A 9,390-nucleotide genomic window follows, 5' to 3' on the forward strand; every position below is an offset into this window, starting at 1 on the left:
TTTATTATATTAATCATATACACTGGCAGCCAAAAGTTTGGAATAAGTATGATTTTTTGTGTTTTTTCTTTTCTTTTTTAAAGACGTCTCTTATGTTCACCAAGCTGCATCTATTTGATGAAAAATACAGTAATATTGTGAAATATTTTTACAATTTAATTTTTTTTGTTGCTATTTTAATATATTTTATTGTACACAGTATATTTACATTTAGTATAGACAGAGTTGCTCTTGGAAGTGAAGTATTTTAAGTGACTGTCCTCTCATCTGGCTAGATATCAAATCTGAGGATGTGATCGTGGATTTTCCAAAACACAAAGGCTGGAAAGGCATTCTTTCTGAGATGGAGTTGGTAAACGACTCAGGTCAGTTACTTTCACATGTGTTTTTGTTCCCAACCAACATTCAACCAAAATCTTTAGCCTTTTTGTTTGTCTACAGACACTGGCATTTCAGGATCCCCCTAGATCGTGAGGATGTGACTGTGGACGTCGCTGCTTACCATTTTTAAGTTTGTAGTCATGTGAACATAAAAAAAATAAATTGAAAAAACATACACTTGTGGATTCAGTCTTATGGTTTTCATACTGGTGTCCTTCACAGCAAAGGAGAGATATTATGAAAGAAGTTTACTTAAATGGTTCTTTTCATTCAAATTAATTAGCATTTTTTGTCTTCCATTTGTCTCATGTATGATTGCATTACAATATATAAGCTACAGCATGCGTGCTGCAGTTTCAAAAAATCTTTCTAAATGTATACTGTAGACACTGATTTTAATCAACTCTCTCTCTCTCTCTCTCTCTCTCTCTCTCTATATATATATATATATATATATATATATATATATATATATATATATTCTCTTTTGAGTGGATTAAATAAATACCACTGGTATTCAACCATTGCTGCTAAAGATTAGGCATGTGTGTATACATATTGGTCTACAAGTATCTGTGGCTTTTGTTTTGTATATTTCTTCCTAGCTGAGTTTGTTTCAATTAAAGAATCATGACAAGCTAATTATTTTTATTGAAGAATTCATTGTGTTGACCAATCAGTTCAGTTCGTCTGCATTACTGAGTTTCAGGTTCGACAAAACTATATTACCCAACAGGCTTTGTGGCTGCCTGACTGAAATGCTTCCGGTTTTTATCAGAAAAACATCACAGTTACGTATGTAACCACGGTTCCCTGAATAGGGATCGGGATGCTACGGTGACATCACCGTATGGGAACACCTCTCGGTGTGACGAATGTCTGAAGCCCTATACCATCCCGCCAATCCTATTGGCCAAATAGCGCTTGGCACCGCCCCACGCATGTGTACGCATCGTATACCTTGGCGCCGCGCGCTATTTCGCTCAGATTTCATGAACTGAAGAAGAATGCTATCAAGGCATGGAACGGCCGGGACCGCAGCATCTCGTTCCCTATTCAGGGAACCGTGGTTACATACGTAACCGAGATGTTCCCTTTCATAGGTCACTTCGTTGCTGCGGTGACGTCACCATATGGGAACGCTATACCATAACGCCTGACGTACCTGATAGCTGGGATCCAAGGAAGCATCTGCTCAAGCGGAGAGAACCCGGGAGCCAGGAGCCGTCCTCACATCCAGACTGTAAAACTTGATCCTGCCGCAGCACAGATATCATCCATAGAAGATCCACTGAGAAAAGCTTGTGAAGAAGCCACTGCTCTCGTGGAATGAGCTCTAACTCCTAGGGGCGAAGCGAGTCCACGCGCCTCATAGGCTAAAGATATTGCCTCCACCAGCCAATGGGACATGCATTGTTTTGTGACAGCATGGCCTTTTTTCTTGTGTCCGAAACAGACAAACAGCTGGTCAGACTCACGCCATGGGGCTGTTCGATCAACATAAGTCTTTAGCGCTCTGACAGGGCAAAGACTCAGATCTCCTGACCCCGCCTCTGCAGGGGGTAAAGCCTCCAATACCACTTGTTGAAAGCGGAAAGGGTTAGAAGCGACCTTAGGGACATAACTAGGCCTCGGTCGCAGCAATACCCACAAGAAGAACTGTCTTTAGAGTCAGGATTTTATCCGGTATAGTTTCCAAGGGCTCAAACGGATGCCCTGATAAACCTTGCAACTCAATAGATAAGTCCCATGAAGAACACGCACAGGGCCGAAAGGCCTCAGCCGTCGCGCACCCTGTATAAAACGAGAAACCAGCGGATGACGGCCCATTGAAGCACCATCTATATATACGTGGTTAGCTGAAATGGCTGCTACGTAAACTTTCAGAGTGGCTGGCGTTACTCCATCAGAGAAACGGTCCTGAAGGAACTCCAGTACTGAAGCCACTGGGCAGTAAACTGGATCCATATTTCGAAATTTCACACCAGGTCGTAAACAGTTTCCATTTGAAAGCATATAAGCGTCTCGTAGAAGCTGCTCTAGAATTCATTATAGTCTCGGTGGTTTCAACAGAAAGACCGGGACATACTAACTCACTCCGCTCAGAGGCCACGCCCACAGCTTCCATATATCTGGCCTTGGGTGCCAAATCATTCCCTGTGCTTGTGATAGTAAATCCTGTCTGAGGGGAATCTTCCATGGAGAGCCCGCTAACAGACTGACCAGGGCCGCAAACCATGGCTGTGTGGGCCACCACGGATCCACCAGCAGCAGCTTCTCCACTCTGTCCAGCCGTATCATGGATAACTCCACTGGAATTAGAAAAATCGGGGGAAAAGCATACGAGCTGGTTCTGGGCCAATTGTGAGCTAACGCATCCAAGCCCAGCGGCGATGGAGGGCATAGGGAGAACCACAGCAGGCAATGCGTAGTCATGCTCAACGCGAATAAGTCCACTTTTGCTTCTCCAAAAATCTGCCATAAGAGGCTCACCGTTTGGGGGTGCAACCTCCATTCCCCCTGCTCCAGAGTCTGTCTGGATAGCAAATCCGCTCCGAAGTTCAAACGTCCGGGGACATGAACCGCTCGGATCGACAGAAATCTGTTCTGAGACCAAAGAAGAATATTTCTCGCCAGCCTGCACAGGGGCGCCGATGTGGAAGACAACGGGGTGAAATGTTCCGACTTTTCGTCCACCACTGAAAAGGGCGCATATGAAGTAAGCCCAGACGGATTACAGGGGATGCCGCTGCCATTAGACCTAAAAGTCTGAGGCACAAGCTCACCGTCACTGTGCGACCTGCTTTGAAGCGACGCACGCATGGCGCGAGAGACTGAGCGTGCGGGAGAGATAGTCTTGCTGTCATCGCGCGAGAGTCCAAGTCTATTCACAGAAAGGTTATCTGTTGAGAGGGAATTAAAACACTCTTCTGGAAATTCGTGCATAAGCCCAGGCTGTTTAGATGATTCAGCACAAGATCCCGGTCTGCGATTGTGTTAACACCAGCCAATCGTCTAAGTAGATCAACACGTGAATGCCCTGGAGCCGCAACGGGGCCAGAGCTGCGTCCATGCATTTTGAAAAAGTTCGGGGAGCCAGAGCTAAGCCAAAGGGAAGAACGCGGTATTGATACACTTTGCCCTCTAAAGCGAATCTGAGAAACTTCCTGTGTCTCTTGATGATCTGAATATGAAAATATGCATCCTTCAGATCGATCGTGACAAACCAGTTGTTTGGTTGAATCTGAGACAAAATAGACTTTACCGTTAACATCTTGAATTGGCTCGTCCTGAGTGCAAGATTCAAATGGCATAAATCCAAAATGGGTCGCAACCCGCTGTCTTTTTTTGGCACAACAAAATAGTGCCTGTAAAAACCTGACTCCATCTGAGAGGGGTGTACTTCCTCTATAGCCCCTTTGCTCAGCAGAGCTGACATCTCCTGTCGCAGCACCGCTATTTCCTTTGGCTTCACAACCGTGGGAAGAATTCCGCGGAAAGGAGGCGAGCCTTTTCGAAACTGAATGGTGTATCCGTGACGAATTGTGCGTAATGTGAAATGCCGGGCAAGCGTTCCCACGCGGTTCTACAAATGTTCTACAAGTTGCACTTATTTAAGTGTTGTATATAACACAGTAGAAAACACTAAACTGGACTGAACTTTTCTGCAGAATTTTGAGTCTGTGTCCTCTTCTTCTGGGTCTGATGGCTTCCCCAGTCACTCTTTTAAGCCTTGCTGCCCTTATCCAGATGTAATCAATCTTGTTTGTGAACTTAAAAAGCGGCTGGAGACTATTTTCAACCAGGAAATAAATGAAACTGTTCAAAAAGATAAGAGTTACTAAAAGTTACTTCCACTTGTTGTATTGGATTGTACCTCTGAGTGATGAAATATGCCTTTATGTTTTACCAGTTTCAGATCTGGCCATAAATAACAAACAAGTCTTCATTAAGGTTGGAGACAGAGTCAGAGTGAAACCTTCCATTAAAACCCCAAAATATGATTGGGGTAGCACTGTCACATATTAGAGTGTAGGAGTAGTAAAAGGCAAGATATGTGTTATTCTCATAAACACAAATGGTACATTATGCTGCAAAACATCACAAACTAGTATGTGCAGCACTCACATTTGCATGTTCTTCTTTTAGATATTAAAAGTGATAATTGTTTGGTCATTGACTTTCCTGGATTTGCAAGCTTGAGAGGACTTATTTCTTAAATTGAGACAGTAACCGATGATGATGACAGTGGTAAATATACAGAACAGAAATAAAATGTTTCCTCATCTAATTAGTAAAAATCATATAAGGTCTTGTTTGTATAAAGATTTTTGCTACAGAAATGTGACATTTACATACACTTGAGGATACCATACTCTTTTAACCCAGCTGTTTATCTACAGAGTGAAATATCTGAGACTGCCACAGAGGTAATTCATAAGATATGATTCTGTTCTTCTCATTGTGTTTCAGGATCTTTAAAGCTCAACTGCTATATTAAAATAGGAGACAAGGTCTGTGTGAAGCCATCTGTAGAAAAACACCCAAATATCTCTGCGGTTCAGTCAGCCATAAAAGCATTGGCAGTGTCATAAGTAAGGACATCATCTGTTGTGATCTGACAGATTGAAACAGTTATTGTTACAATCACTTATATTTTATTTTTAGGATAATAAAAGATTTCCTCTCTCTAGATGTGCAGGGTGAGACTGTGACAGTAAATTTCCCTGAGCAGGAAGGTTGGATTGGTGACGTTTCTGAAATGGAGCTTGTAGTCAGTGCTGATTTAGGTATTAATAACTGAATAATTAAATCAATAGTAAAATGTATATAACATATGTATTTTTAGATGCTTGTATGTGTTTCAAACAATTACTTTGTTATATAGCATTTTAATAATTCATCACCACTCAGTGTGTGCCTGTTTTAAGTACATGGTCCAGGCATTGATTTAATAGAGATTATTTTTATAGTATATTTTTGCACAATATAAATGAATGACAATATCTTCAAGATTCTAGGTGTAATGTAATAGCTCTATGCTTAATGAGTAACACTTTTTTCTTAGGGTTCTCCAGTCATGCCTACTTCAAGACAGGAAACAGAGTCAGTGTGAAATCTTCAGTGAAAGATCCAAAACATGGATGGGGATCAGTCACTCACAACAGCATCGGTGTCATTAAAAGTAAATACACTCAGCATCTTTCTCTTTACTCATTCAAATGCATATATTGCGAGATACCTGTAAATTAAATTAAACACAATCATTTACACATCAAATGATGTTGGGGTTATTAATGACTTTCTGATCTTCGGCAGGAATTCAGGGCGAGTCTTTGACTGTGGAATTCCCTGAGCAGACGGATTGGACTGGTATCGCTTCAGAAATGGAACTCATAAACTGTGATGTTTCAGGTAATTTGATGGATATTAGGACATTATTAAACAAAAACCCGTAAAAAAATTTTTAACCTGTGCTTCACGAAACTTATGCTTCATCTCACTCCCACTTACAAAATCTCACTAATGCATGAACACCTCATAATAATAATAATAATAATAATAACTAGAATGTACATTTCCTGAAGAAAATGTGAGTGGTGCTTGCAGTGGCAAAACTCACCCCTCTGTTGCTAGGGTGTTGCAATGAGGTTGCTAGGGTGGTTGCTAGGGTACCCAGTGTGGTTGCTAGGGTAATCTGGGTGGTTGCTATGGTGGTTGCTAGTGTACTCAGGACGGTTGCTAAGGCCATTGCTAGGGTTCTCAGGGTGGTTTATATGGTAATCAGGGAGGTTGCTAGGGTGTTGTTATGTGGTTGCTAGGGTACCCTGGGTGGTTGCTAGGGCGGTTGCTAGGGTCCCCATGATGGTTGCTAGGGCCGTTGCTAGGGTACACAGGATGGTTGCTAGGGTAATCGGTATGGTTGCTAGGGTGTTGCTATGTGGTTGCTAGGGTACCCGGGGTGGTTGCTAGGGCAGTTGCTATGGACCCCATGATGGTTGCTAGGGCCGTTGCTAGGGTACCCAGGGTGGTTGCTAGGGTAATTGGGGCGGTTGCTAGGGTGTTGCTATGTGGTTGCTAGGGTACTCGGGGTGGTTGCTAGGGCGGTTGCTAGGGTCCCCATGATGGTTGCTAGGGCCGTTGCTAGGGTACCCAGGGTGGTTGCTAGGGTAATTGGGGCGGTTGCTAAGGTGTTGTTATGTGGTTGCTAGGGTACCCCGGGTGGTTGCTAGGGTCCAAATGATGGTTGCTAGGGCGGTTGCTATGGTAACTCGGGTGGTTGCTATGGTAACCTGGGTGGTTGCTAGGCAGTTGCTAAGGTACTTGGGTTGGTTGCTAAGGTGTTGCTAGGCAGTTGCTAGGGAGTTTTGGCTGGTTGCTAGGCAGTTGCTATGGTATCCTGGGTGGTTGCTATGATGTTACTAGGTTGATGGTAGTTGTCACAGATGGTCACTATGTAGTTGTTATAGAGTCCTTAGCCCATTAGAGCACTTAGCTAATCACTATTAGCATGTAGCTAATCACTGCTAGCATGACTAGCATGTTGGAAGTCCAGTTTGGTACCATGAGTGAAAAAATCCAACCGCCATGTCTGTACGATGTTCTGATGCAGAGATATAGGTCATGCAATTCGGTTGCTAGGGTAATCCATTTGGTTGCTAGGGAGTGGCTTGGCAGCTGCCAATGATGATACTCCATAGGCTGCTTGCCAATATAAACCAACTCCCATGTCTGTACAATGTTCTGATGCAGAGATATAGGTCTTGAAAAATGGTTGCTAGGGTACTCTGGTTGGTTGCTAGGTAGTGGCCTAACAGCTGCCAATGATTATACTCCAAAGTCTGCTAGCCTATATGAATGATATAAACCAACCCCCATGCCTTTATGATATTCAGATTTGAAGATATCTCTCTATAATTTGGGTCGCTAGGGTGCTCCAAATGGTTGCTAGGGCGTGGCTATGAAGTGTTGAAGGTGATTCGTGATTGGCCATTTGCTGCCCCGAGTCAAACGAGCCCACCCTCATGTTTCTATGACACTTCTATCCAAAGTTATTCATTTTATCTTTTTCAATGGAAGTCTATGGAGCTTGTTGCTATGGCGCTCTCTATGGTTGCTAGGGCGTGGCTTGATAGATTCAAAGTGATCCTGAGAGACTGATTGGTTGCCTGATTCAAATGAGCCCACCCCCTTGTCTCTATGACACTGTGATCCTGAGTTATGTTCAATACAAAATCACTGTGATGTTGTAAATATGATGTTACTAGGTGGTTGGTAGTTGTCACAGATGGTCACTATGTAGTTTTTATAGAGTTCTTAGCCCATTTGACCACTTAGCTAATCCTTATTAGCATGTAGCTAATCACTGCTAGCATGACTAGCATGTTGGATGTCCAGTGTGCTAGCATGAGTCAAAAAAACTAACCGCCATGTCTGTACGGTGTTCTGATGCAGAGATATAGGTCATGCAAAATGGTTGCTAGGGTACTCCATTTGGTTGCTAGGGAGTGGCTTGGCAGCTGCCAATGATGATACTCCAAAGGCTGCTTGCCAATATAAACCAACCCCCATGTCTGTACAATGTTCTAATGCAGAGATATAGGTCTAGAAAAATGGTTGCTAGGGTACTCTGGTTGGTTGCTAGGGAGTGGCCTTGCAGCGGCCAATGCTGATACTTCAAACGCTGCTTGACCGTATAAACCAACCCCCATGCTTCTATGTCTTTCAGATGTTAAGATATCTATCTTTGGATTTAGGTTGCTAGGTAGCTCTTAATGGTTGCTAGGGCGTGGCTATGAAGTGTTGAAGATGATTCGTGATTGGCCATTTGCTGCCCCGAGTCAAACGAGCCCACCCTCATGTTTCTATGACACTTCTATCCAAAGTTATTCATTTTATCTTTTTCAATGGAAGTCTATGGAGCTTGTTGCTATGGCGCTCTATATGGTTGCTAGGGCGTGGCTTGATAGATTCACAGTGATCCTGAGAGACTGATTGGTTGCCTGATTCAAATGAGCCCACCCCCTTGTCTCTATGACACTGTGATCCTGAGTTATGTTCAATACAAAATCTCTATGTAATTTCCCATAGTAGCCCTCCCTATACTTTGTATTAGGGGCAAATTTGGGGGGCTCTTGCGCCCCAGGGGTACAACTTATACCCCAATGCGGGGTATATTCTCGCACAGCCTGATAGCCTCTCCAAATGTGGTGATTCACGTGTTTCTGCGAAATTCTCTCTCGGAGCTACGATACGTCAAAGTTGGCCTCAATGCATTGTCTATGGGATTTGTCGCCCGATTATTCGCCCGCCGGACGAACATCGTACGCCCGATCGCTTATAAAAGTCATAGCACACCATTCCCGATTAGGCCGCACGATTTGACGCCTGTTTCGTTGGTCTGTGACAAAAACTGCGGGACTAGTTACGCGCCGAAATTTGTACGGATCTAGAAGAAGAAGAAGAAGAAGAAGAAGAAGAAGAAGAAGAAGAAGAAGAACTAGAATGTACATTTCCTGAAGAAAATGTGAGTGGTGCTTGCAGTGGCAAAACTCACCCCTCTGTTGCTAGGGTGTTGCAATGAGGTTGCTAGGGTGGTTGCTAGGGTACCCAGTGTGGTTGCTAGGGTAATCTGGGTGGTTGCTATGGTGGTTGCTAGTGTACTTAGGACGGTTGCTAAGGCCATTGCTAGGGTTCTCAGGGTGGTTTATATGGTAATCAGGGAGGTTGCTAGGGTGTTGTTATGTGGTTGCCAGGGTACCCTGGGTGGTTGCTAGGGCGGTTGCTAGGGTCCCCATGATGGTTGCTAGGGCCGTTGCTAGGTTACCCAGGTTGGTTGCTAGGGTAATCGGTATGGTTGCTAGGGTGTTGCTATGTGGTTGCTAGGGTACCCGGGGTGGTTGCTAGGGCAGTTGCTATGGTCCCCATGATGGTTGCTAGGGCCGTTGCTAGGGTACCCAGGGTGGTTGCTAGGGTAATTGGGGCGGTTGCTAGGGTGTTGCTATGTGG

The 9,390-nt window shown here is 43.9% G+C and overlaps 1 long non-coding RNA gene across 1 annotated transcript; it reads left to right on the plus strand.

The window, feature by feature from the left end:
- The first annotated feature begins 4,752 nt into the window (after positions 1–4,752).
- On the plus strand, positions 4,753–5,796 carry LOC132092451 (uncharacterized). The gene is made up of 4 exons (XR_009422227.1): positions 4,753–4,976; positions 5,076–5,171; positions 5,450–5,566; positions 5,701–5,796. It is a non-coding gene; the product is annotated as an uncharacterized LOC132092451 (long non-coding RNA).
- Positions 5,797–9,390: the final 3,594 nt, after the last annotated feature.

The sequence above is a fragment of the Carassius carassius genome, chromosome 18 (assembly GCF_963082965.1).
Source record: "Carassius carassius chromosome 18, fCarCar2.1, whole genome shotgun sequence".
Taxonomy (NCBI): Eukaryota; Metazoa; Chordata; class Actinopteri; order Cypriniformes; family Cyprinidae; genus Carassius; species Carassius carassius.